Source organism: Ovis canadensis, chromosome 11, assembly GCF_042477335.2.
Source record: "Ovis canadensis isolate MfBH-ARS-UI-01 breed Bighorn chromosome 11, ARS-UI_OviCan_v2, whole genome shotgun sequence".
In the NCBI taxonomy this organism is placed as follows: Eukaryota; Metazoa; Chordata; class Mammalia; order Artiodactyla; family Bovidae; genus Ovis; species Ovis canadensis.
This window is the reverse complement of record NC_091255.1, coordinates 43,132,537-43,159,244: the sequence shown is the minus strand read 5'-3', so window position 1 is coordinate 43,159,244 and position 26,708 is coordinate 43,132,537. Positions and strand designations below refer to the sequence as shown.

General features: G+C 60.4%; 1 protein-coding gene across 1 annotated transcript in view; it reads left to right on the top strand.

The window, feature by feature from the left end:
* RAI1 (retinoic acid induced 1) overlaps positions 1–26,708 on the top strand; it is a 103,636-nt gene that overhangs the window by 14,048 nt on the left and 62,880 nt on the right. The window contains exon 2 of the mRNA XM_069542988.1: positions 21,115–21,248. The gene's annotated coding sequence lies outside the window, so the exon portion shown is untranslated. The remainder of the gene's footprint in view (positions 1–21,114; positions 21,249–26,708) is intronic.

Genomic DNA, 26,708 nt, shown 5'->3' with positions numbered 1-26,708 from the left:
CCTGTGATGGCCACGGCAGCCCTGATGCTGGGCGGGGCTCTGGCTGCAGTGCTCTGCTCAGGGCTCCCCCGACACCCCTGTTGCCTCATCTTCCTCTTCTGTGCCCTGGGGGTGGATTCCCAGCCATCCTCCTGTGGCACAGGGCAGGCAGGACTTGGTTGGCGGACACCAGCTTGGTTGGCAAGTTGAGTCCTGCCCAGAGGCAGGCAGCAAGGACAGCCAGGGATGTTGGGGGCACTCAGCTTGGGGCCTGAGTCCCAGGAGGGAGTCCCAGCTCTGGGGGCAGCACGGCGCCAGGGCGTCACCTCTGTCCTTTCCTGGCAGCAGCCCTTCACCCAGATGCGGCCCAGACGTGGCCCATGGCATTTGGTTTTCCTCAGCCTGTGACAGCCCTAAGCTCCCCCCACCTCAGCAGCTAATGCGTCTGTCACTACTTTCCTAATGAGGATGCCCAGGGCCCCCCTGGGAGCCATACCTTTGCAGGCCAGCCGGCAGCTGCGGGGGTGGGCTGGCCTCGGGGTCAGGCTGGGGAAGGGGGTGAGCCCCTCTTGCTTGCAGCCCTCAGCCACAGGGGCCTTGAGGTGCATCCAGGCCCTGAGCCTGCTGTGTGGAGGTTGGAGGTCCTGGAGCTCACCCCAGCACACATTTTTTTTCCTTTGGCCCTGCAACTGTTTATAATCACAGCTTCATTTGGCCTATAGACGTGTTTGCAGGCCTACTGTGTGTGCAACCAGAATTCTCTTGAGATCTGGGTGTTTCTGTGCCCCACCCTCATGGAGCTGCCAAAAGCAGGAAAGACAGTAATCATATCAACTGTTTGCGTCATTATGTGGCCTGTACAGGAATGGGAACACACGTTCATCAGGAGCTGAGGCAGACCCGGAGCAGTCTTGCAGAGTTCCTCAAACTAACGGAGGGCAGGGGGGCTGCTCACCTCACCTGAAAGGCTCAGCCAGGACTTGAGGGAGTCAGGAAACCCACACTCGTGCTGTGGGCCCCAGGCCACTGCCCGCCTCCTCTGGGCTCCATCACCTCTGGAACTCAGAAGGCAGGTCTCTCCTCTCCCAGTGCTCTTTGCCCTCCCCACCAGGGCCCTCAGGATATCTCAGCAGCAGCCTTGACTTTGGAATGCCAGAGGCACTGCCCCAGGGGGCCCGGGAGGCCCACCATTCCTTTCTTTGCTCTCACATAGGCCACTGGGAGAGGTGGGGGGCAGGGTGGGGGGTACTGTGGGAGACTGGAAGAGGTGAAGCCAGAGCATCAGGCCCCTCCCTGGCAGAGGGAGGCATCAGTTCACTTGTTCCCCTGCCTGCGACTGTGTCCTGGACACCTCTAATTGGCAGGCTCCCTGCTGTGCATTAGACCAGGTGCCACGATGCGTGTCATCCTGCCACATCTGGCCCCCACGCCCAGTATGAAGGCTCACCAGTGTTTAGTGGGGGGGGGAAAGCAAATGAGTTGCCAGGGAGCAATCCTGGGAGATTTCATCCCAATTCCGGTTTACAGCTCACCTGGACCATTGCCATCTGCCTCCCTCAAGGCCACACCTGGTGGTGCGGCCCCCGGCCCAAGGCCCAGGCCTCCTCCTGGCCACAGTCTGCACACCTCCCCGGCGGCCCAGCCGTCTCACCTGTGGTGGTGTGGCTTCCTGCTTGTGAGCCCAGCCTCAGGAGCCAGAGCACCTGGTGAATCAAGTCCCTGTCCAGGCCTCAGTGTTCTCCTCTGTTAAACGGGGGTCACAGGGGACTTCCCTGGTATCCAGTGGCTATAACTCCGTGCTGTCAGTACAGGGGGCCCAGGTTCAATCCCCAGTCAGGGAATTAGATCCCACATGTTGTAACTGAAGATCCTGTGTGCCTCACCTAAGACCTGGCACAGCCAAGTAAATAAATATATATTTTAAATGGGGACCACAACAGGAAGTACCCATGAGCTCCTAGAGTCACAGGAGGAATTGAGTGAGAGAATTTTTAGGTGCTTAGAACTGGCTTCAGTGTCAGCTGCTGCTCTGGTGTTGAATCAATAGGTGCCTGCCGGCGGAAGCCTGGGTTTGTCTCCACTGCCCGGGACCCTGTGTGTAGCATGCAACTCCAGGCCTATTTACCCAGCTGTTTCTTTGGGAGAGAGACACCTGTTGGACCTTGTGCCTCGCCGTCCAAAGACCTAGTCTCAGGACCTGGACTGGAGCCCCTGTGAATGGAGCGCCTTTGGGCTCCTTTGGGTGGGGTCCCCCACTCCATGCTGACTTGACTTGGGTCCCGACAGCCCCAGGGGCCCATGGCCCTCAGAGCATCCTCTTGTTCGTCTGCTAATGAGCCGCGTGGATGCTTCATGGCCTTGAGCACGGATTTAATTGCCCTTACCAACTGCCAACCCTTCGGCCTTCATTACCCGGAAAGGGCATTGGGTGGGGGGAAGCTGGATGGACTGAGGTAGGGCTGGCCTGGAGGTTAGAATAATTGATTTGCCTCCCGGCCTTCTCCGGCTTGGCGTTCAAGGCCCTGCTGCCCATGATCCGGCCTTACCCTCTCGCACCCACAGTAACAATGTGCCAGGCCTTCAGGGTCAGACTCCAAGTCCCCTCTCCAAGGCCCATCACCTCCCTCTCTGCCTCACCTTCCTTGTCTTTCAGAGGCCAGTCTGCTGCCTGAACAAAGGCTTTCTCCATCGTCCCTGAGGTCCAGCCCTGCCCCTCTGAGGCGAGCCTCTGTGTCCGGGGCAGTGCAGTCTGGTCCCCATGCTGGGGGTGGGGCAGCCCAGGCTGCCTGTTCTAACTGCCCTGCCCCCACATGCCCCCCAGCGGGCACAAGGGTGGGGGGCTGTGGGGCTGCCTTGTGCCCTCTACCCGGGCTGTGGGCCCTGAGGCTGTAGGGAGTGATGGGGACCTTTGGGAGCATTGAGGCTCAAAATGCTCCCTGTGGGACCAGCCCTGCTCCTCCCCAGCCTGCTGTGAGCTGCTGGGGGGACCCCAGGTCAGGGCAGCCCATGGCCCCTTCTCTTGCTGGGTCTCTCCCTCCCACCCTGTCCTCTCTCTTGTGGAAGGGGAGAAGGGAAGGGGGCACAGGAGGACCGGTCAGTAGTTTCCTCAAGATGCCCTTCTTCACCCTGCCCTCCCCCTTCCCCTGGCACCCCAGCCCCCTCCCCTCTGGTCTGCACCCCCTTGTCTCCCGAGTGGCTCTTACTCTGTGCTGCCTCGGAAGCGGACTACAACTTGGGCCCTGTCAGATTCCTTGGAGCTCTGCCTGCCGAAGACCCCTGCTGGATCCCTGTGCCCCAGTGAGAGAAGGAACAATTCGGAGGAAGCAGGGAGCATCTCTAAGCCCAGCCTGGGAAGGTCAGGAGAGGGTGTGAGCTCCTCAGGGTGGTTGGTACTGCCTTCCAGGCAGCGGGAAGTTGGAGTAAAGGCCTGGGAGGCGGAGGGGAGGGGCGACAACTGCATGAACTCACAGATAGAAGTGGGGGCCGAGGCCTGTTGGCCAGCCCACCCTCTGCAGTGGCTCCTTGCCTCCTGGAGGCCGGATTCGTCCCTCTGAACTCTGACCTGAGAGTGAAAAAGCTGGTTTAAAACTCAGCATTCAAAAAACTAAGATCACGGCATCCGGTCCCATCACTTAATGGCAAATAGATGGGGAAACAATGGAAACAGTGACAGACTTTATTTTCTTGGGCTTCAAAATCACTGCAGATGGTGACTACAGCCATGAAATTAAAAGGACGCTTGCTCCTTGGAAGAAAAGCTATGACCAACCTAGACAGCTTATTAAAAAGAGACATTACTTTGCCGACAAAGATCTGTCTAGTCAAAACTGTGGTTTTTCAGTAGTTATGTATGGATGTGAGAGTTGGACCATAAAGAAAGCTAAGCACCGAAGAATTGATGCTTTTGAACTGTGGTGTTGGAGATGACTCTTGAGAGTCCCTTGCACTGCAAGGAGATCCAACCAGTCCATCCTAAAGGAAATCAGTCCTGAATATTCATTGGAAGGACTCATGCTGAAGCTGAAACTCCAATACTTTGGCCACATGATGTGAAAAATGGACTCATTGGAAAAGACCCTGATGCTGAGAAAGATTGAAGGCGGGAGGAGAAAGGGACAGCAGAGGATGAGATGGTTGAATAGCATCACTGACTTGATGGACGTGAGTTTGAGGAGACTCAGGGAGTCCTGGTGTGCTGCAGTCCATGGGGTCGCGAAGAGTTGAACACGACAGAGCGACTGAACTGAAGTGAACCGAATCCTGACCGTCTCATCTCAGGACACAGTCTGGCCTCAGCCTTCTTCCCCTCCAGCAGCACAGCCCTCGCTTCCCCTCCAGCAGCACAGCCCTCGGTGTGTACTGTGGGCGGCCGTGTGCAGGCAGGTAGGGGTGGGGGGTCAGCAGGGACCTGGTGGGGCCTGCTGGGCGGGCCTCTGCTGGTTGCCTGGGGTCCCGGCAGCCCGCCCTGTCCAGCCCAGACATCCTTGCAGACAGGACGGAGGTGAGCGGGCAGACTGCCAGGGGTGTCAAAAGGTAGCCCAGCTGGAAGGACAGTCCCCTCCGGTTAGTGAGGTGGTGGAAAGCTGGGGGGCAGTCTCCAGGCTCTGCTCTGGCCTGTCTGGGGAAGTGAGGCTCACGTGGTTGAGCACCTGCTGTGTGCTAGGCTCTGTGGGAAGCCCTTGGCGCCACCCACAATGGGGACCCTGCCCCGTCTCACGGTGCAGATGGAGGCGCCAAGGCTTGCGGGATGATGCAGCGGCTGGAGTCACTCATGTGGGGGTGGGTTGTGCCCCTTCAAGCCTGTGCATGTTCCCACGGGCCTGGGGAGGGGGCCATGCTGTTTGCAGTTCTCTCTCAAGGTGGATGCATGTAGCAGATGCTGCATGGATGCTGAGGCCCGGGACGGGGTGAGTGTGAGCTTCCCCAGGCAGTGAAAGGTTCTGCCTCCCACCTCTCTCCCGCCCCTACCCCAGTAACTGAGGGGTGGGGGCTTTTAGTGGGGCAGGGTACTCGGAAACTCGAGACTTGAGGAGGACAGCCACCCTCGGAGGCTGGGCTGAGGGGCACTGCTTGCGGGGCCGTGAAGCAGGGGGGCTCTTTCTGCTCCTGGGCACAGAAACTTTGGGAGGGAGCGGGTGAGAGGAGCACCTTCTCCTGGCAGCCACAGTGGGAATCTGCACCTGTAAGCTTCCTGGCGTGGTGCCGCAAGGCCCAGGAAGAGGATGAATTGTGATCTGGGGCTCAGGTTGGTGGGGGGAGGGGGCAAAACCAGTATGTCAGGTATCACTCACACCCCATTTACAGATGAGGAGACGGAGGCTCAGGTGAGGGTGGGGCTCAGGTCAGAGTGAGGTGGGGCCTGGCTCCAGGTGGATCTGCTCTTGACCCCACCGCCCTCTTTTCTTCTCTTCTTCACTGCTCTGTACAGACCCCCCCTGCAGTGTGGCTTCTCCGAAGGCCCCTCAGCCTTGTTTTCAGACATCCTGGAAGGTGGCACCACTCTCCATCCCTTTCTGGCCTCCCCAATGGGACTGTCTCTGGGAGCAGGTGCTGGCCACTCAGCCCAGCTCCTCAGAGCGTGGCCCAGACAGTCAGGGCCGTAGGCTCACTGGCCCGGAACTGGGGACACTCCCTCAGTGGACCTGTCGGCAGAAAGGTGGAATGTATATCACCACCATCACTGCTGGGGTCCCTGGCTGAGGCTGTGGGTGCTGAGGGATTGGGACAGTCAGGCTGTGGTGGACAGGGACTTGTGGCCTCGTCTTGGCCACGTGGAGCCCCACAGGGTGACCTTGGCCCATCCGCCTCTCTCATAGTCTCCGTTCCTTGTGAGATTTGGAGCCCGTGTCAGGGGTATCTGGGACTGGGATGCGGCAGGGTGAGGAGGCTCTTTGTGCTGGGGACAGTCATCAAAGTAAGGCAGTCCTTGCCCCTGACCGGTCTCGGCAGAGGAAGCTGAGGCCTGTGCCCGGCAGAGGGGCCTCAGTGGGGTCGTGAGGGCCCAGCATCACCGAAGCGAGTTCTGACCTCATGGTCTGCATGTGATCCATGCAGGGACCTCAGGGTCCAAGCCATGTGATTTCAGAGGTTCACTTCACTCCCAGAGGTTGTTCACCACGCCCACTTCAGAATAGCACTGTGAGCATTAGGGGAACTTGCACTTCAGGCCTCAGCCCAGCATCCAGGGCACAGGAAGCCCTGCGTTGAGTGGTCTTTGTTGTTCATGTTGACGGTGGTGTCATCAGAGGTGTCATTCCAGCTTTTGGCCCAAAATCCTGGCTTCCTATCCTCCTGAGTCCACAGTACAATGAGCTTGCGGCTGGACGTCTTGTGGTTGGGTTGGGGGTTATGTGACCAGTTTTGACTTGTGCGTCCTTCTGTGCCCAGGTGTGTCGCTGCCAGGGCCACCTACCAGGCCTCTTGCTTGGTCGAGAGGTGATGCCTTGGGGGGCAGGAGCCTCCCTGCCATCCCGCCAGACTTGCAGTGTGAATAAGAAATAAGCCTTTGTAGTTTTGGGCCCTTGAGGTCTGGGGGCTTTGTTACAGCAGCATAGCCTAGCCCACCTGGACTGCTGCCTGGTGGGCATTGTCAGCATCGTCTTCAGGACTGATCCCCACCAGGTCCGTGCGGGAGACCGTGAGCCGTGGAGGAGATCTGGCAGAGAGAACATTGTCACTGGCCTGTTCCTGGAGTCTGTCCACTCACAGTCTGATCTGTTCATCTTCTCACTAGTCATTTCAGTCATTCATTCATTCAGCAGTGTCCTTTGAGCACCTGTCCACTGGTTCAAGGGAGCCCACAGGACACTGGGGAGCTGGAGATCGTTGTGTGGAGCGACAGTGAGGGATGGGTGGAGTGGGGAACCTGAAAGGGTGGTAGGCACCAGACTCTCAGAGTCAGGCAGCGGGTTCTGTCCCAGAAAAGGCTGAGAGGTGGCAAAAGAACTGGGCAAGTTGGGTGTGGCCAGCAGGGCTGGAGCCAGGTCACGGCCAGGCTGGAGGAGACTTTGGCCTTTGGCTGAAGGACGAGACTGAATCTTGGGTGAAACAGAAGACCAGCTCTTGGAGAGGGAGACCAGGTAGGAGGCTGAATGGAGGACCCAGGTGGGCAGGGGCCAGACGGGGTCTGAAGAAGAAAGGCAGGCAGAGCCAGGGGGGTGGCCAGTGGGTCCTGGGGACACCCTGCACAGGGACAGGGAAGGTTGGGGGGCCAGTGTGGTCAGTGCCTGAGCAACGTCCAGGGGTGACGTCCAGGATGCAGGTTCGTCAGTGGACTGAAGGGAAAGGGTGACCACCCTTCCAGGCCCAGATCTGACCACTGGTTTGGGGACAGGCCTGGGCTGGGAGGGGCAGCACATGTCTTCCCTGGGCCGTCTCGGGAGAAAACCGATTGGTCCTCCGGCAGGGGGAGCGTTATAAAGGTTTGGAGTGGAGGCTTTCCTCTCCCAGAGAGCAGGTGTTCTACCTGTTCCCATGTATTTCTTGGGGCTTCCCTTGTGGGTCAGCTGGTAAAGAATCCGCCTGCAATGCGGGAGATCTGGGTTCAATCCCTGGGTTGGGAAGATCCCCTGGAGGAGGGAAAGGCAAGCCACTTCAGTATTCTTGGCTAGAGAATCCCCATGGACAGAGGAGTCTGGCAGGCCACAGTCCATGGGGTGGCAAAGAGTCAGACACGACTGAGTGACTGAGCACAGCAGAGCACGTGTGTTTCCTGAGCCCTGCCCTGGGCCAGGTGCCACTCAGGGTGCACGCTGGGAAACAGAATGGGGGTCCTGCTCTGCTGGAATGTCTGTTTTAGGGGGAGGATGTCAGAAGGTGATAGATGCAGTGAGAAAAAAGCAGTGCAGGGAAGGGGCTCAGGACTGGGGAGACGTTTGCAGCGTTAAATTCAGGCGTCAGGAAAGGTCTCACTGAGCAGATTGCTTGAGGGAGGCCAGTGGGCCTGGGGAGATGTCTGGGGGGAACGGCCAAGCAAAGGCCCTGAGGCAGGAACGTGTTTCCTGTGTTGCACAAACGAAGGAGCCAGTGTGATGGGGTGGAGTGTGGGGGCGGGGGGTCTGGACTTGGGAGCGGCCTCCAGGCCCTGGCTGGACTCCGGCTTTCACCCCAAGAGCTGCCCTGGGCTCACAGGCTCCCTGGGGACTAGAGGGGTCAGCAGAGCCCAGAGAGCAAGAGAAGGTTCCTGAAGCCCTCAGGCCCTGTGGCCACCCCGTTCCCCAGCAGGGACCCTGCCCTCCCAGGCCTCACCCCACCACCTCGCCCCCCTCCAGCTTCCCTACACCCTCCTCTCTGCTCCCTTTGACCCCAGGGCCATTCAGCCTGTGGGTCTGCATCCTCTCCAAGTGTGCCTGACCTGGGGGAGGCAGCAGGGGTGGGACTGGCCTCTCCAGGAGGAGACCCCTTGATGAATGTGAGTACTCACAGCCCAGATCGCAAGGCTGGGCTCCTGCATCTTCCTGCCTGCTCCTCCGGCTGCTCTCCCTCCCCATTGAGGCTGCAGATCAGGCGGAACTGAGATCTCAGTGCTCCTGGGAGGGTCTGTGGAAGAGGGGGCGGTCATGGTCTCCCACGTCCTGCACACCTGCTGTGACGTCCCCAGCAGATCATTGTTTGTCACGCTTGAGACTCAGAGAGGTTCTGTGTCCCTGTGTCCCTGTCTTTCAGGGGTGGCTGTCTCTACCACACTCCCTTTTAGGGACCAGGGATTCCAGACATGGTGAGGGACACAGGGCGATGGCCCAGAGCCTGGAAACCGGGCCCCTGCCCTGGGCCGGGTGCCAGCCCACTCACCCGAGCCTGTGCTGTCTCAAATCCTTCGGCCCTGACAGAAGCGCCCACAGTGTCCTGACCTTGCAACAGTGGGAGGTGGGGTAAGCCCTGGGCCCCTGCCCCCAGCTCCAGGCGCGGGGTAGCACTCGAGATGGGCTGGGCTGGGCTGCCCCTTCTATGAGAGGGGAGACAGGTCCAGGGAGAAGGGGCTTGCGGCAGGAGTGGGGCTGCAACCTGGGGTTTCCCCTGTGCTCCGGCCTCCACCTGAGGACGGTCCTGTCCCAGCCTTTGTGGAGCAGAGCTGGGAGTACCCCTGCCCCTCGCAGTTCCTCTGGTTCAGCCATTCCCGCTCCCTCAGAAATGCCCCTTCTCCACCCCAGCCGCCTCGGCCCCCACTTCCTCCTCCTGTGGGCCTCTTGGCCTCCAGCTCCTGTTACCCCTGTTTCACCGCACCTGTAAGCTGACCCTCCACCACATGGGTGCCCCCCATCCCAGCCTGGAGCAGTGGCTGAGCACCCCGACTGCCCCCCAGTCTCTATCCTGTGCAGCCCTGGGTGTGTACCCGCTCTGTGTGCCCTTGCAGACCCTGACTTCCCCACTCTGGACCAGGCTGTGGCCTCCAGGCCTGACCGAGGACCAGCTGGACTTTGGGAAGGCAAGTCGCTTCTCTGGCTCCTTGAACCCTGGTATCGGGTCCAGAGTGGCGTGTCTGTGGGGTGCCCGAGCACAAAGCCTGCAGCTTTGCTCTGAGTCTCAGGGGCCCCTGGGTACCAGCCCTGGGCCTGGGGCATACGTGTGGCTGCAGCTCCTGGGGAGGGGATCTGCTTATCCTGGAGCCAGAGGGTGGGAGCCTGAAGAGGCAGTTCCAAGACTCGTTGTTTCAGGAGAAAGCCCTCCAGCCCGCACTCCCCTGGTCGCCAGCTGTCCCCTGCCACTGGTCAAGCTCAGGGACACTCACACCCCTCCCACACCCTGCAGGACTTTGTGTACAGACATGCAGCTGGCCTTGGCCACACAATCACACGCACACTTGCTGGGCTCTGTGGCCCCTAGAGCCCAGGGAGGCCTGGTGGCCGCGGTGAAAATAACTCAAGCAAGCTGGTCACTGAGGAGCAGGCCTTGGCTCGTGCGGGTGCTGCTCTGCCCACAAACACGTATGCACACCTACATACAGCCAGAGGCTTGCTCCCTGCTGCTGCTGTGGGGATTCTTCCTCTTGGCTTTGACCGTGTCTCATCACCCCCTCCCCAGAGCTGGGCTCTGCCGGGAGACCGCCTCATGCCTGGCCCATGGGGAAGACCTGCCCAGCGTTCTTGATGTAGGAGATGGGCCTTTTGCTGGAGGCCCCGCTGGCCCCATGTTGGGCCCGACAGGCCTAGGCCCTGTGACTGGCACGGGCTGCTCCGCCCTCACCTTGGCACCTGCCCAGCAGCACCTGTGCCTACCGAGGACTTGCCCCCCCTTACCTCGGAGGTGGAGAGACAGACAAGGAAGTGGGGAGAGGCTGCTTCAGGGAGCTGGGCACACCCCCCCCCCCAACCCTGCCTCCTTTGAGACTGCCCCCTGGGAAGCCTGTGCATTCTTAGATAGGACCTTCAGGGCCATTTTCTCCAACTGCCAAGAGAAGGCAAGTGTCTTGCCGAAGGTCACACAGCAAGTCCATGGCACAGCTGACCAGACTTACACCAGAACTCTGGGGGCCCCATGTGTGCATGGTAGGGGTGTGGAGGGGCAGCAGGCGGGAGGGAGGAGGTGGGGCTGGGTTCCCAATGAGCCTCCCCTCCCCTCCCCTCCTCTCCCCTCCCCTCCCCTCCCCTCCCCTCCTCTCCTCTCTGCTGCTCTCCCTTCTCTCCCTCGCACGGTTTGTTTGGAGAATGACTCACAGGAATGCAGCAAAATCCTGATGGATGAGGAGGCAGGGCTGCAGTACCGGAAACCTCTCCAGGATAGGGAGGCGGACTGAGCTGGGGGGCCAGGGAGGCTGGCAGTCAGGGGGCCCTGCGTGCAGGTGGGGAGACCAAGGCCCTGGGAGAGCTCCAGGCGCTGGCCACCGTGGAGCCTGCTGTCATGCGTGTAAACACGTGCATGTGTGTACATGGACACACTGGCAGATGCATGCACAGGCACATGCATACGCTGGCACACATACACACTGGCACACAGGCGCACACATGCACACACACAGGCACTCCCACACACATATGTGTGGGCCCAACTGCAGCAGCACCTCTGGGCTCCAGCCCTCCCACCCCTTCTCTAGATCTGACCCCCCCTACCCGCCGGGCACCAACCCCGAGTTTTCCAACACTGTGCCTCCCACTGGCGCACAGTAGGTAGTTGACAAGTGTGGGTGCTGAGCTTGACCCCAGCTGGACCCTTCTCACCCACACGTCATAGCAGAACCCTCGGGGCAGGAAGCCTGCCTCCTAAGGAGCCCTACTGTGCTGGGCGTAGCTGAGGCCAGGGGAGGCCAGGTGGACAGGGTGCCCCCAGCTCTGTCAGAGAGGGTGTGCGGGGGGACCCGAGCAGGCAGGTCAGGTGGACCCTTTAGCAGGGCTGCAAGAGCAGGCACAGGGCACAGCAGCCACCAGCGTGGCGGGGGCTCTGGGGGCCTGGGAACGGACCGGGCTGCATGTCCGGAGGCCCTGCGGCCCAGGCGACCGGATCCGAGGTGTCAGGAGAACCCCTGGCAGGGTTAGGAGGGGCACTGCGTGGTCTATACTGGGCGTGCCCACCAGCAGAGACACTGCCAGTTCATCCAAGTGCCCTGTGGGTGTGTGGGCTTAGCATGTGCCTGTTTTACTGGAAAAGTGAAAGTGAAGTCACTCAGTCATGTCCGACTCTTTGCGACCCCATGGACTGTAGCCTACCAGGCTCTTCTGTCCATGGGATTTTCCAGGCAATAGTACTGGAGTGGATTGCCATTTCCTTCTCCAGGGGATCTTCTCAACCCAGGGATCGAACCCGTGTCTCCCACATTGTAGACAGACACTTAACCGTCTGAGCCACCAGGGGAGTTTTACTGAAAACAGCCCAAATATTCACTGACCTCTGACTCCGTGCTAGGTGCAAGCTGCCATTTTAGTGGAAAAGGTGGGACAGAAGGAATGTCAGACGATATGTCCTGGTCAAGGAGGGGAGGCAGGCGGAGCTACTGGGAGAGGTGGGGAAAGCAGAGACCAGGAGACACAGGTTCTAGGTGGGACTTGGTTGACAGAGGCCAGTGTGGCTGAGGCAGAGGAAGCCGGATCACACAGGACTGGGAGCCACTGATGGTTCTCGGGATCTGACTTGAGTCTCAGTGGATCCCTTGGCTGATGGAGGGCTGGAGGGGGCGCGGTGGGCACTGGGAGGCTGGAGGAGGGGGCGCCCTGGCCCCTAGAGATAGAGAGCAGATGAGTGGCTGTGGGGGGCTGTGGCACTGGGGAGGAGGAGGTGACTGCTGCGGGGTGGGGTGCTTTCCTTATGATGAAAATGTTCTGGAAATGGTGGTGATGGTTGCAGGACTGTGTGCAGACACCAAAAACTGCTTTGACGGTGAATTTTACAGTATGTGGATTCTACTCAAGTTTTAAAACTTTGGAACCCATCAGGACTCTAAGCAAAACTGACTTAGTGATAATTGTCCCAGGGCGAGGGGAACCCTGGATTTTTTTCCTTTCTACTTTCACATACCTTACAACTTCTAAACTAAAACTAGGAATTTCCCTCTGAAAACTAAGTGCTCTGTGATGAGGTTAGGGACTCAATGGAGGGCTGCTGGGTGCCTTTCTCTGGCCCACTGGGCGCCATCTATAGTTCTGCGGGCTTTCATATGGCTGCTCTGGGCTTCTGGAATTCCATGCCTGCTCATGTGGCCTTGGTCGAGTCACAGGACTGGAGATGCCCACGGCCCTCCCCTGGCCTGCGTGGTGTCCCCACCCGGAGACCCCCTTCTGCTTGCACGCTGTCAGCCGCAGGCGGCTCCCCACCTCCAGAGGCAGCCCGTTCCGTTCCTGGGCAGCTCTGCTTGTGAACAGACTCTTCCTTATATGGAGGGGACGCTGTCCTCCTGTTGCTTCTCCTCCCCCTCAGCTCCCTCTCTGAGCCCCCGTTTCTGGGTCTGTGGCACAGGGGCCCCCCAGTCCCTCCCGGCCCTCACTGGGCTGCCAGAGGCCATGAGGTTCTGGGGTGAAGCGGGGCTGAGGGGCCTCTGCCCCAGCAGGTAGCTGAGTAGGGTGTGCAAATTGCAGCCTTTGAATGTCACTGTGAAAGTGGACTTTGATCCTCATCCCAGAGACTGAAAACTCAGCTCTCTCCATTGACCAGAAGGGGTAACTATCCCCAGAGATCAAGCAGGCAGATCCCCCGGCGACTTCCACACGCTCATTTCCGTTAGCTGGCACAGCCGGGCCCTGCTGCTCTCCCTTTTGAGAGGTGAAAAAACTGAGGCTGAGAAAAGCGAGGGGAAGCAGCCAGTGGTCTCTTGCCACGTGTCCTGGGGGTGCATGGGACCATGTTGGAGGCTGAGCAGCACTCAGCCTCCGTTGTGGCTGCTTCAACTCTCTGGGCTCCGTCAGCCTGTGGGAGGGGCTAGTCCTCGAGTCTGCTGCAGCTGCTGCGGAGTCGGGGTGATTGTCCGGGTCACAGACCATGAGCTTTGTGCTCAGTTTAGGGAGAGAGGCATCAGCAGCCTGCTGTTCAGCCCGTGTCCCCCCACCCCATCCACCTCTGCCACCTGCGAGCAGGAGCATCACCCCTCTTTCTCAGCTGTGGAAACCAGGCTCAGAGAGGGTGTGGGGCTACCCAGGGACACACAGCCAGCATGTGGCAGAGCCAGACTTGCTCCCGGGGGCCGGCAGGGGTGGTGCTGTTCCTGGTTCAGGGTATGTGGGAGGGTGCAACCTCAGCCCCTAGTAAGGACATGCCACCGCCGGCCTGGTCTAGGTAGGCACGGACAGGAGGGCTCGAGAGGGAGAGCAGAGGCCCCAGGAGCCCTGAGCTGAGCTGGGAAGGGGCTGGAGGGGTCACGTGAACCACCAGAGGTAGAGACACCTGTGCGCGAGGGGTAGGAGACGGGTGAGTCAGGCGGGTGTGGGCGTGTGTGCGCGTGTTGCCTGCACAGAGAGGAGGCTCTGTGTATCCTTGCTCTGTGCCCCTTGCATGTGTGTACATGCTTCGTGTGCGTCTCCTTGCCTGCATACAATGCATGTGTGTGTCTGATAGGGGTGTGTGTGTGTGGAGGTCTCGATGGCCAGGATCTACTGTGTGATGTGGGCAGCTTCTCTCCTGGAAGTGGGGGCTCTGAGGGAGGTTGCAACGCTCAGCCTCTTGCTGGGCTCCCACCTCAGCAGGCAGAGGAAGCCACTGGGGCCCAGGGAGGGCCCGTGAGAAAGTAGGGGCTGTCTGGGGAACCCCTGGGCCTAGGCAGGAGGGCTGTGTGGCCCAGGGAGCGGGACGAGGGGCAGAGACAGTCTGTGTACACACGTCTGTGTGTCTTTGCATGTCTGTTGGGGCTGTGCCCCGGGCCTGGTTATGTGTGTGTCCAGCCTGCACTCACTGGCCTGGGCAGGTCTGGGGCCTTATTGGGGGGGCCACTCTAGTTGATGGTGCTTCTTACCTGGGGGGTAAGGTAAAGGCCCTGAAGTGGGCCTTTGCCCTTCATCCCACATAGTCCCTGGAGGAACGTGTCCACGGGACGGTCACTATGGTTTGCCTCTGCCAGCATCTGGGTTCAGGCTGGAGTGGGGTCAGAGGTCAGTCTGTGGCTGAGGTTGGGTGGGGGTGCTGGCACTGTGATGGGGGTCAGGGGTCAGTCTGCACTGGAGCAGAGGACTGGTGAGTCCTTGGCCACACCGCTGCCCCTGCCTCTTGCTGAGCCCCGCCGGGCACCAGGCAGGCATGAGGCTGCAAGGTGCTGCTCCCAGGACCAAGTCGGGACCCCAGCCAGGCCAGAAGCACTGGGGGCAGGTGACCACGGTCATAGTCAGAAGCCAAGAGTGCCGTCTCCAGAGAATGCAGAGTGGGATAGGGGCCTGGAGACCCCTGCCCGCCCTCTCCTCCAGCCTCCCTTCTCCCTGTCCCCACTGCCCTCCACTCTGCTCCCGTCTCTCACCCTCACTCCTTTCCCCACCCTCTGGCCTTCATCCATGCTTCCCAAATGTCTGTCTGTCTTCCCTCTTTCCTTTTCATTCTTCTACTGATTCCTGTCCTCAACCACCAGCCTCTGCTCTCAGAAGGCAGGGCCGTGCAGTCTCCAAGCTCAGCGAGATGGTCCAGCATCTCAGGTGCTCTGCACGCTGAGAGAGGATGGTGGGGGAGGGGTGCTTCAGGTGTGCTGGCCGAGACCCCCCAGCAGAGGGAGGCTGGGGGTCTACCAGTAGGGGTGTGTGTGTGAGAGAGAGGTCAGGGGCCTCCCGGCTGGGTCCCATGCCCAGGGGACAGTGTCCGCAGCAGGTGATTCTGCCCTGTCTGAGTCAGAAGCTATACTACCTCATCTGGTAGGCTCTAGTCTAGGAAGGAAGGATGGACAAACAGAGCGATAGCAGAGAAAACCCCAGCCAGCAGAGATCAAAGGTTGTTCAGAACCAAGTGAAAGTGAAAGTCACTCAGTCGTGTCTGACTCTTTGCGACCCCATGGGCTATACAGTCCTGGAATTCTCCAGGCCAGAATACTGGAGTGGGTAGCCTTTCCCTTATCCAGGGGATCTTCCCAACCCCGGATCGAACCCAGGTCTCCCGAATTGCAGGTGGATTTTTTATTAGCTGAGCCACAAGGGAAGCCCAAGAATACTGAAGTGGGTAGCTTATCCCTTCTCCAGTGGATCTTCCCGACCCAGGAATCGAACCAGGGTCATCCTGCATTGCAGGCGGATTCTTTATCAGCTGAGCTATGAGGGAAGCCCTTATAGATCAAAGGCAGGGGAGAAAAAACTGGCCTTTGGCCTGACATTCAGCAAACAAGGTGAGCAGACCCCAGCCCAGCCAGCCCCCAGGGCTGTGGGCCTGCCCACAGATGCATGAAAGGGGGAAAATGAGGCTCAGCATGGACACCGTGGTAGATCAGGCAGGCTTCTAGCACACCCACTAGAAGTGAGGCTGGCTAAGCTGACAGATGGCCAGGAGGGTCACTGACAGTCACAGGGGTAGGAGAATGGTCCGCCCATGGGAGAGCCCACTCCACATGCCCACCTGGCTGCCCACTACAGCTAATGCTGTCAGCCCTTCCTCCAAAATAAACCCAGAACTGGATGCCCTGTTGGCTCTCTGAGCCCTCACCCTGGCCAGGCCCCACCCTGTGAGGCGCCACCCCTGTGAGGCCTGTTCCAGAGATACTTCATCTGTCGCCTCAGGAGACCCGGGGGCCTCACAGATATGCACAAGGGCCTGTGGGTGGCTCCTGTCACTTGTGTCCCCGTCTCCTCCCACGTGCCCCTTGGCTCCTGCACTCCAGCCTTGGCGGCTCCATGAGGGCTCTCGCCCTGCCCCAGCTTCGGGCTCCACCTGTGCTGTCCTCTCTGTCTGGGCAGCTCTGCCCCCAGGTAGCTGCTTGCCTCCTGCCTTCGTCTTTCAGGTCTGCTGTCACCTGTTTCAAGTGCCAGTTCCTGGGCACCGACTGGAAACCAGCTCCCCCACCCCGTACTCCCAGCCCCACGCTCATGCTCAGTCACTTAGTCGTGTCTGACTCTCTGTGACCCCATGGACTGTAGCCCACCAGACTCCTCTGTCCATGGGATTCTCCAGGCAGGAATCCTGGAGTGGGTTGCCATGCCCTCCTCCAGGGGATCTTCCCGACCCAGGGATCACACCTGAATCTCTTATGTCTCCTGCACTGGCAGGCAGGTTCTTTACCACTGTGTGACCTGGGAAGCCCTCCTTTATTTATTTGTCGCAGCACACCTCACCTAAGTGACTGTGTCCTAACAAGGAAGAAGGGGAGCTCCATTTTGCTCCTTGCTCTGACTCCTCACATGTAGAACGGTCCCTGGAACATAGGAGGTACCCCATAAATACTGCCCAAGTGGTTGGGTGCCAGGGGCCAGTCAGCCATCTGGCCCTCAGAGACCTGGCTCTGAGATGGGAAGGGTGGCCGAGCTGAGGACAAGATGGAAACTTGAAATTGCTGGCGCACCTCTGACCCGAGGCCCACGCACCTGCAGACCAGGCGTCCAGTGCCGCGTCCTTTCCTCCGCGAGCCACAGCCCTCCAAGCCCAGTAGGCCTGGGAGTCACCACACCAGGGCTGAGCTTGAACGAGACATCTGGGTCTTGGTAGCACCTGCCGGGCCTGATGGCTGGAGTCTGTGTCCCTCTTCTCTGCCTCTCGTGCCCACCGGGAGGGTGGGCCCTGGCTAACCCCTTCTCTGGTGGCCTGTCAGTGAGCCCAGCATCTGGCAGCCCCCCGACTGCATGATCTGCCTGGGCGGCCCCCCTCCTCGGCCCCTATTTATTATTTCACCCTGAACAGCACCTGGACACTGGGTCTGCAGGAAAGTGGCTCTGCAGACAGTGCTGAGCAAGCGAATGGGCACCATCCTGGCCCAGGCTCTCAGGCTCTGACCACATCTCTCCCCAAGAAACAGCTTCCCCTCACCAAGACCGTGAATGTTCACCCTGGCCCATGGGACTCTCCCGCTAGCCAAGTGCAGGGTTCCCTTTCCCTGCCAAGCCTGGAGCAGGACTCACATGGCAGGGCATGGACTCAGACCCCTGGCTGGAGCAGGGAGCCAAGCAGCCAGGCAGCCTCCCCTCAGCATGGACGAACAGACCTGCTGTGTGGTGGGCCCAGCCTACCATCCTGCAGATCCCGCTGGTAGGGGCTGAGGGAACAAGCAAGGGGTCCAGGGCTGGGCACACCTCAGTCTGAATCTTGGTGCTGTTGCTTCATTCATTGCTTTGCTAAGAGCATCCTGAATGCCTGCTCTGGGCCTGGCACTGAGCCAGAGTCTGGAAATTTACAGTCAGGTGGGGATCAGTTGTCCTGCTGTGTGTTCTTGACAAGCCCTCTGATGGCTCTGATCCTGGCTTCAATCAGAGATGGGCAGAGCCCTGCCTTGACAGCACTGGTGGAAGGGCCTTGGCCAGGTGGGGGCGTCTGTCCTCTGCCTGGGAAAGGGCTCCGTTCTCCTTTGGGATGAGCAGCAGCTCCGCCATCTCCTTTCTCCCAACCCCTTGGACACGTGATCGGAATCCAGAATCTATGAAGGGCCCTCGAGTGACCTTGGATGAGTCATACCACCTGTCCTTGCCCCACTGTTCTTCATTCTCTCCCATTGTTCTCCAGAGGGGCCCTGGGTTCAGAGAAGAGGAAGCGTCTGGATCAGGCTCAGTCGTTCAGTCACCAGATACTTATTGAATCTGTGCCAGGCACCATCCCAGGGACGGAGGAGGCGCCAATGAGCAGACAAACAAAAGCGCCTACAAAATACATTACATACGGTACATTAGAAGGTGGGGAAGAGCATTCCAGGCACAGGGATCAGCAAGTGCAAAGGCCCCGAGGTGAGAATGAGACAGTGGTGAAGGGCGCAGGGGAGTGAGTGTGCTTGTCCTTAGGGAAAGTGGGCATCTACCACCACCCTTTCCCCCACCTACCACCTGGCCTGTTGGGGGGCTGCCTGGAGGAGATGGCTGAGTCAGGATGTGACAGAGACAGGCTGAGGGTCAGGCAGCGCTAAGGTTGAGTCGGGGGTCCCAGAAGGAACTGGGACTTTTTGTTTTAATGGTGCATGCAGTGGCCTCAGGACTGAGTAACCCTGGTTCCCCGGCCAGATAATTGAAGACTAAGCATCAGCATATTAGAAGTGGGTGGGGCTAGAGCCCAGAGAGGAGGGGGTGCTTGGGGTGCTCAGGGTTGGCTGGGGGATCTGGCACCTGCAGGTTTTGCTGCATCCTCACCAGGTGAGCCCGGAGTCAGCAGAGGGTCTGTCTCTGGGAGTAGTCTGCTCTTGGCACCAGGCAGCCACCCTCAGGACTGGGCAGACTGGAAGCTGTTCCTGGCCAGTGCTTCCCACGCCTGACTGCTAGATGCTGATTCCCAGGCAGAAGGAACAGCGTGGAGGGGCTCTGGCCACTTGGATGGATGAGGTCTGGGCTAGAGACCAGGAACTTGTTTTCTTTGTCCTCAGTTGACAACCTACAAATGGCAGGTTTGGGGTGACTGTTCTGGCCCCCGGGGTCCTAATGACCCCTGGACCACTAGGACCTGCACAGCCTTCTGCCCAGGACCTGGAGGCAGGGCAGTCCTTCATAAAACCCCTTCTCGATGTTCTCTCATCACCCCCACCCCGACTTCGCTGCTCCCCACCACCGCCTGCCGAGCCCAGAGGGGCTGGGCTGAGGAGGTTGTGGGCTGAGGAGGCGCTCCAGCAGTGGTGTGATGTGGTATTGGCCCCTGCCCTCCAGGGAGTCCGGCAGGGCGGGGAGAAGCCCTTATGTACAAAGCCCTTAGTGGAGGGGCGGTTAGTAGGTGGGGACAGGGGTCTGGCCATCACTGAAGAGCAAAGACCAAGTGACAGAGGTCATGGGGTGCGCTCCTCCCTCCCGCCAGACAGACAGGGGCCTGGGGGGACGCGAGGTGGGGGCCAAGGAGAGTGGGACGGCCAGGCTGGCGGGCAAGGAAAGTGGAGAGAGCCAGCGCTGACGCGTCAGTGTGATCCCTGGCGCGATAATCGGGTGGACGGACGACAGGCCGGACACGTGTTTGGGTAGAAGGTGGGTGGATGGAGAGAGAACGGATGAATGAATGAATGGCTGCGTGGGCGGTGAGCAGCCTGGCGAGGGGCGGGCCGCCAGGCGCTCAATCACAGCCCCGGGGCGCGGCGCCCGCCGGCTACGCGCAACCCTCCCCCCGCAACCGCTCGCCCCACACCTTGGCCCCGCCCGGGACGCGTAATTCCGCGTCCCTAGGGCTCTGGGGCCGCTACGGCGGCGGCCCGGGACTGGGGCCAGGAGGGCCCGCCCCTCGGCCGCGGGGGAACCGGAGGTACGGTCCCGCCTCGAGGCCCCGGCCCTGCGCTTCTTTGTCTCGGCCTGGTCCTCCTCCGTCTCCGGACCGCCACCCGCCTTGGCGGGCAGTCCTCGCCGCGCGCTTCTGGGCTGCTCACGGATCTCCAAGCCTCGGTCCCCGCTGCCCCCAGCCCGTAGGCGTCTCCCCGGCCCGGTCGAGTCCTCCAAACCCGGTGCCTCTAGGACCGCGGGGCCGGCCAGTGCCAGGAGCTCTAAACTGCGTCTGTGGAGCGGGGGCGGGATGCGGGTCCCCGGGTCTCCGCCTTCTCTCCTCCGCCACCACTCGCCGCGCTGTGCTGGGACCCCTGAGCGGCCTGTTCGTGCCTCTGCGGCGGTGCGATCCCTGACGCCACGCGGCCCCCTTCCTCCAGCCAGGCCTCGGCCCCGCACGCAGAACACTGCCCCGTTGGCCCCACACAAGACCGCGTGCGGGCGCTCCCCAACCCCTCGCTGGTCCCCCGCCCCTACAACCGCAGCTTCACGCAAACAAGCCCTCACGGAGACACGACACCCCTAAGACACACTCGGGCCCACGCAGACACAATCCCATACGCGCACACCCTCACGCAGACACGGCCCACACAGGCGCAGTCCCGCAGCCCTTGATAAACAATCGCACACAAACAACCCCACGCAGGCAGCGCATCACTCAGTCCCCCCGAGATCCAGAAGCACATTCACAAGCTCGCAGCAGGCCCCCCCGCCCTGTGACATTCACACGGGGGGCAGACCAGAAATACACAGCCACACTAATAAACACACGGACCCGAGCGCGCAGCCAGGAGCTCACCCACGGGCTCGTAAGTCACTGGGAAAATATTAAAGCGTCCCCTCCCTCCCCTTCCTTCTCTGACACGCGCGCGCGCGCGCGCGCACACGAAGACACTTACCACCCCACCAACCCCCGCCCGCCCCGGGTCCCTAAGCGCCTCGGAGCTTCCTAACCAGTGACCCCGAGCCCCGCGGTGAGAGCCGCCGGAGCGTCTCCCCGGCGCCCCCTCCTCCCGCTCCCTTCAGTTCCTAGTCCTCCCCCGCCCCCTCCCTCCTGCCCTCTCAGCCTCCTCCCCTCCCCCGCGTCTGGGGCGCGGGCTGCGCGCAGCCAAGCCCCTCATCGCGCGCCCCTCCCCGCGCGCGCCCCGCGCCCGCATCGCGCTCGGCGAGTGGATGCGGCCATGGGGCGGTCTCTACCTCCTGTCCCCCGGTGGCCCGTGAATAATGGCTACTGAGGGCGCTCGCAGGGGCTGCTGAGAAGGAAACACGGGGCGCGAGAGGCGCGGCGCGCGCGGGAGCGCGAGGGAGAAAAAAGCGAGCCCCCGGCCGCCGCGAGCGGCGGGCGGAGAGAAAGGAATCGTGCGAACGCTCACATTTTTTTCTCCCAAAGATCTCATCCGGCCGCCGCGTTCTGGAAGAGACGAGGGGACAGCGCACGCGAGCAGAGGAGGAGAGGCGGCGCGGGGAAGGGAGGCGGCGAGACGCGCAGCGCCCGCGCCCGGGAGACCCAGGAGGAGCCCGCAGGTATTGTTGGCGGCGAAGCTTTGTATCTTGGTGGGTGGGGGGACGATCCAGGTGCGAGGGCTCCTGAGGCTGCCGGCCGGGGTCTCCGCCCGCCCCCGGCACCCCTCCTACCGCGCCGCGGTCTTGGCTGGAGTTGCAGACCTGCCTGTTTGGGGTTTTCCACACCCGTTGTGGGAATCGGTCTCAGAAGGAATTTCTTTCTTTTTTTTTTTGGCCGCAGTTTGGTTGTACCGGGGATTTCCCCCTCCCCTTCTCTCCACCACACACTGGTGAGAGGTCTTGGCGACCGTGGCACTGGCCGAAGGCTGAGGGCTGAGATGGCGGGGCTGGTGGCCGCGGACCGGAGGGAGGGACGCGGGGAGGAAGGAGTTTTGCTCAAGTTCTCAGTGTGCGCCGCGGAGCTGGTCAGGCGGGGAGGGTCGGCTGCGCGCCCCGTCCTGCTCCGGGCCACCGGTGGGAAACTTCCCTAGAGCGCAGCCTCCCGGGGGACTCGGCGCCCCCGACGCCTCGGGCGCTCACTCCGGCCGCCTGGGCCCCGCCACGCTGCTCGCGAGCACCGAGGTCGCGCTCTCCCCGCCCCCGCCTTCCTCCTCCCCCGGCGGCTTCCGGATCTGGACTGGGCAGGAGAAGCGGCTCCGAACACTTCCCCCGGAGACCCCTCCCCACTGGCCGCTATAGTCCCCTGCCCTGGCACCCCCGCCTCGCGCGCGCGCCCCAGTGGACAGGCTGACAATGAAACCTCGCGCCTGTGCGGTTGTGGGGAGAGGTCGGAGCTTGGTCTCTCGGGGGGCTACTAACCCCAGGAAGCCGGAGGGGGGACTCCTTGGGGGTGGGGCTTGCTTAGGTTAGAGACGTTGACATCGGGTGGGTCGGCTGGGTGGGGTGCGCGGTGGCGGCCCGAGGCTCGGGTTCGGGGGCCGGGGTCGCGGGTTCCAGCCTCTCTTGGGGTTGGTGATTGGCTGGTGAGTGCAGGCATGTCGAGCCTCCCTCCCCCCATCAGCCACTCCCCCCCTCCTTCCCGTACAATGCGGGCTTCAGAGGTGATCCTGAGGGTGGTGTGAGTGTGTGTGTGTGACGGGGTGTTTGTCTCCTGCGGTCCACAGCAGGCGCTGCTCCTTGACCCGGAGATCCGACCCTCGCCCCTCCCCTAGGGGCTGGGGGCGGGGAGAAGGGGGTGGGAACTTCTCCTTTCCCGCCTGGGCACTGCCAAGCGAGTGCTACCCCTGAGAATTTCTGGGGACCGCAGGCCTGGGGGCACTCAACGCAGAGTGGGGGCCGCGGGGTCAGCGGGGTCTCTGCACACAGAGCGCTCCATCCCTCTGTGCCTTGCGGGGAGGGGCGGGGTGGAAAGGGCCAAGGCTAGTTTGAGTGTGAGTGGGGGCAGAGAGCCGGTGGAAATCTGTATTCATTACGTTCCAGGGAGCGGCCCCCCTTTTCTTCCTGGGGTAGGGAGCAGGCCCAGGGATGGGACTGCCAGCCCCGGCAGGTGAAGGAAATCCTTCTATTCAAAGAGGGGATCCTTGCAGGGGTGGGGGGTAGCACAGGAAGGCTGTTCTGTGGCTCCATCCAGGCGTGGAGAGAGTTAATCCTCCCCGACCCTGTCAGCCCCCACCCAGGAGGCTGCAGTGGGGACCCTCTGAGCTCACAGCATGTTCCCACCCTGTATTCCCACCAGGTGGAGGGGTGCCTTCTCAGGACCCCCCTCTGAGCCCAGAGAAGGTGCTGCAGTGGGAGAGCCTGGGAAAGCTGGTGCAGCCGGAGCCTATGGCCTCGTGGGGGGACTCTCCCCACTCCACAGCCCCACCGTGAAGGTCGGTTTCTGACCGAAAGGCTAGACCTCTGAGGGCCAACCTGGGAGGTCACAGGGAGGCAGGATTGATTTCTGCTCACTAGAACCCCTGTAGGGTCCATGTGGGTGCATTCCTCGGGCGGGGGGGGGGGGGGGTCTTCCTCCTCCCCTGGTTCCCTTTCCTGCAGGTGAGAGCCGGACCTGGCCACAATGGACACTGGGCTTTGGCTGGACAGACACAGGGATGAATGAACCAGTATTGAATGAATGAATAAATGAATGGAAAGGGAAAGTTTCTCAATTGGAGGTGTTCATTTTTAAGAAATAATTTTCAATATATATGTTTTAAAATATGATTAATGGGAAAATCTGAAAAATCGAGAAAAATAAAAAAGGTTGTGGACAGTCTCAGTGGGCTGTGACAGTGTTAGTATTTTGATGTCGTTTTCCGCAGTCTTTTCAGCTTGGTGGCTGGGTTGTTTTTTAGAGACTTGTCGGCACTCTCTCTGTTCAGACGTATATCCTGCTCTCTTCGTTGGCGCTCATGGGAGCCTTTTCCTGTTTTGTAACCAACTCTTCATAAACACCGCGGTTAATGTCTTCAGGCTTTTCCAATCGGGTGGATGCACCACCATTTACTTAATATTACCCTTTTGTTCCATGTTCTGGTTGCCCCTGATGAACGAGGTAGTGGATTTCTTCATGAGGACAGCTTTTTTTTCCCTTTGATGTTTAAGACGATTTCCTCAAAATGACGCTGCTCACGCCTGCAGTGGGAGAAACAGGCTCCTCATTTTTCCCCTGATAAGTGGGACACTGTTACACTTCCTCCCCACGATCCAGAACCTTCTTTCAGAACTGAAAGAGCCTCGGCAGTGAATCACCTGTCTGAACCCCCTCCGTTGACAAGAAGGAACGGGAGCCCAGAGAGGGAAGTGAATTCCAAGGTCACATAGCAGCCAAGAACAGGCTGCTGATTCGCCTTTTGGTTTCCAAATTCAGGAAGAGTGGGTCCTGTAGGCTGGCCTTGCCCATTTCACAGACGGGGGCACTGAGACCCCAGGAGAGGAGGAGCACCCACTCGCCTCTGATGTTGATGTCTGGAGCGCCAGACAGGCTCCTTAGCCCTTGTGTCTCACACACTGGCTATGGCCATGATGTCCGCGGTGCCTGGGGCCACCCAAGGTGCCAGCCTGTGTTTGACCAGCAGTGGATTCCCTGCTGCCCCTGCCCCATGGCTCCCCCTTCCTCTCTGCCATCCCATTTTCCAGAAGAAAAAGCTGAGGAGCCAAAGCAGATGCAGAGAGAGAGTGGGAATGCAGATGTCAGAGGACGCCCTTGGTCATGCCCCTGCCCTGGCCTTCAGTCCTAGTAGTTCTGTGTCTTTTCTGGGGCTGGGGCGGGTGTTGGCACAGACCCTGCAGTGGGGAAGAGGGGAAAGACCAGCGATGTCTCAGCTGCTCCCTCTGGCTCGGCTTGACCCCAGGAGGTCCCTGGGGAGGAAGGGAAAGGGAGGGGAGAAAGAGGAGAGGGAGCAGAGATGCTTGGAGAGAAAGGAAAGAATTAGAATGGTGGGGGAGAAAATGGGGAAGGAAGGGATCTGGTTAAAGAAAAAGGAGAGAGGAGGTCCCTGCCCCCCCCAGGCCCATTGGGCACCCTTGGGAGCGACTGGGGGCAGGGTTCCCAATGGGGGAGCTAGGGCTGCTCAGAGCTGTGTGGCCTGGGTCAAGGTGGAATGGAATAGCTCTCTAGAGGGGCCCAGGAGGATCCAGACCAGGTGGGTGGAAGGGAGGTGGCAGCTCCTCTGGTCACGGATTCCAGTGGGGCAGGTGGTGAGGCACCCCAGGTCAGAGGCCAGGGCCAGGGGTGTGCGTCAGGTGAGGCGATTATGGCTCTGACTTCCCATCGCCAGGACAAGGGCCTTGTGTCCCCCCTGGAAGCAGCCCTTCCGTGAATGTGGGTATTTGGGCCTTTCTTTGGTGTCTCGACTTGGACGCCTTCCCATGTGCCTGCGTGTGCATATGTCTGTGTGTCTGATCCTGTTTGTGTATTCTTGGGGGTCGGTATGCCTGCCAGCCTGGGTGTGTACGCCCGTGTATTCTGTGTGCCTCGGGCCCTGTTTTTATATTCTTGGGCATGTATGCTTGCATGCATACCTGTGTGTGTGTGAATCTGTCTGTGTCCCTGTGTGTACATGTCTGTGGGTCTCTGATCCCATGTGCGTTTCCGGGGGACAGTGTGCCCTCGAGCTCGGGCACGTGTGTGTCTGTGTGTGGGCACACACTGCTCCTCCTAATGGCCCCCAGAGGGATGCAGGCACCAGGCTTCTATGCCGTTTTCAAGGTTGCAGCTGGGTGGGTGAAGTGGGGGGCGGCCTTCGACTGGGAGGGGGGTGGGGGGAGGCAAAGAAATTCTTAAAAGACCATCTTCCCTCCGGTCTCCAAGGAGATCAGCCTGTGAAATGATCCGCACGTTAATTAAAAACGATTATATCCTGATTGAGCCATTCCTGCTCACGTCCCCCAGCCGGGGAGAGGCCGGGGCTGTGGCCAGATAGGCAGGACGTGGCAGGGTCCCAGGGTCCCACTGCGACAGGGCCGGCTCCGGCCCATGGCCCCTGGAGGGGAGCGGCCCTGGGGGGCAGGTGGCAAGGCATTGAGGGTACGTGCCCACAGCCAATTTGAGCTTCTGGTTTGAATTTTGAAGACACCCACTCCCCGGGTGTGTCCTCTGAGGTCCGTGGAGCTCCTGCCAAGAGGTTGAGGTTAAGAGCTGTCCTCCTGTGAGTGTGGACATTTGGGCATTTTTGTGCTGTGTCTTCGTGCTGTGTGTGTGCACACCTATTTGTGTCTCTCTGTGAGTCGGGATGGCACCACCAGCCCTGTGGATCCGTATTCCTCTGTGCCGGGCACTGAGCCTGTTTGCCCAGATCCTGCGAGTCAGCGTTTGTGGTTCCGGCTTTTTAGAGAAGTGGCATGCTTGAGGTCACAGAGCCAGAGGTTGGGGACCAAGTCCTCTGATCCCAAGACCCAGACCCCCTTCTAGCTCCCAGCTGCCCCCAGACTTCCATGATGAGCGGTGTTCCCTCTGCATGACCCCTGGGAAGCTGAGGTGCCCAAGGGTAGGCCTTGTCATTCTCACAGTGCTCCTGATGTTGTTCATTCGGAGGTCCGAGCTGCATGGGGTGCAGGGCTGTGGTGTCCAGACATGTGGCAAGCAGATGACTGGCCAGCTGGAGTGGGCTGTGCGCCTCTCCTTCCCACGGCCATCCACTCTGGCTGATGACCAGGGCAGACCAGCTACAGGTGCCCTGTGGGACTGCTGGCCACCAGGTACCCACACTTCTGGGTCCATGCTGCCGAGCCCTTTCTGGAAAGGTCTGGATCAGGTCCCACTACCTGGCCTGGTTGTCTGGCTCCCATTAAGCCCTGCAGTCATGGAACAAGTAGTCATAGGAAGAAGAAGGCATGAGACCCTCAGTCCGCACCCCAGAATCAGGTGGTGGTGTGGTTCACGAGAGGGAGGCACTCAGGTGAACCAGGACACCTGGTGTTTGTGTCCAGAAGGTGGCCTGCCATCCTGCCCCTTCCACTCCACGCAGTGGGCACCAGCCTATGTGCCCAGGAGCCATGAGCACACAAGCCAAGGCCTCTCATGCTTCCTTGAGCCTC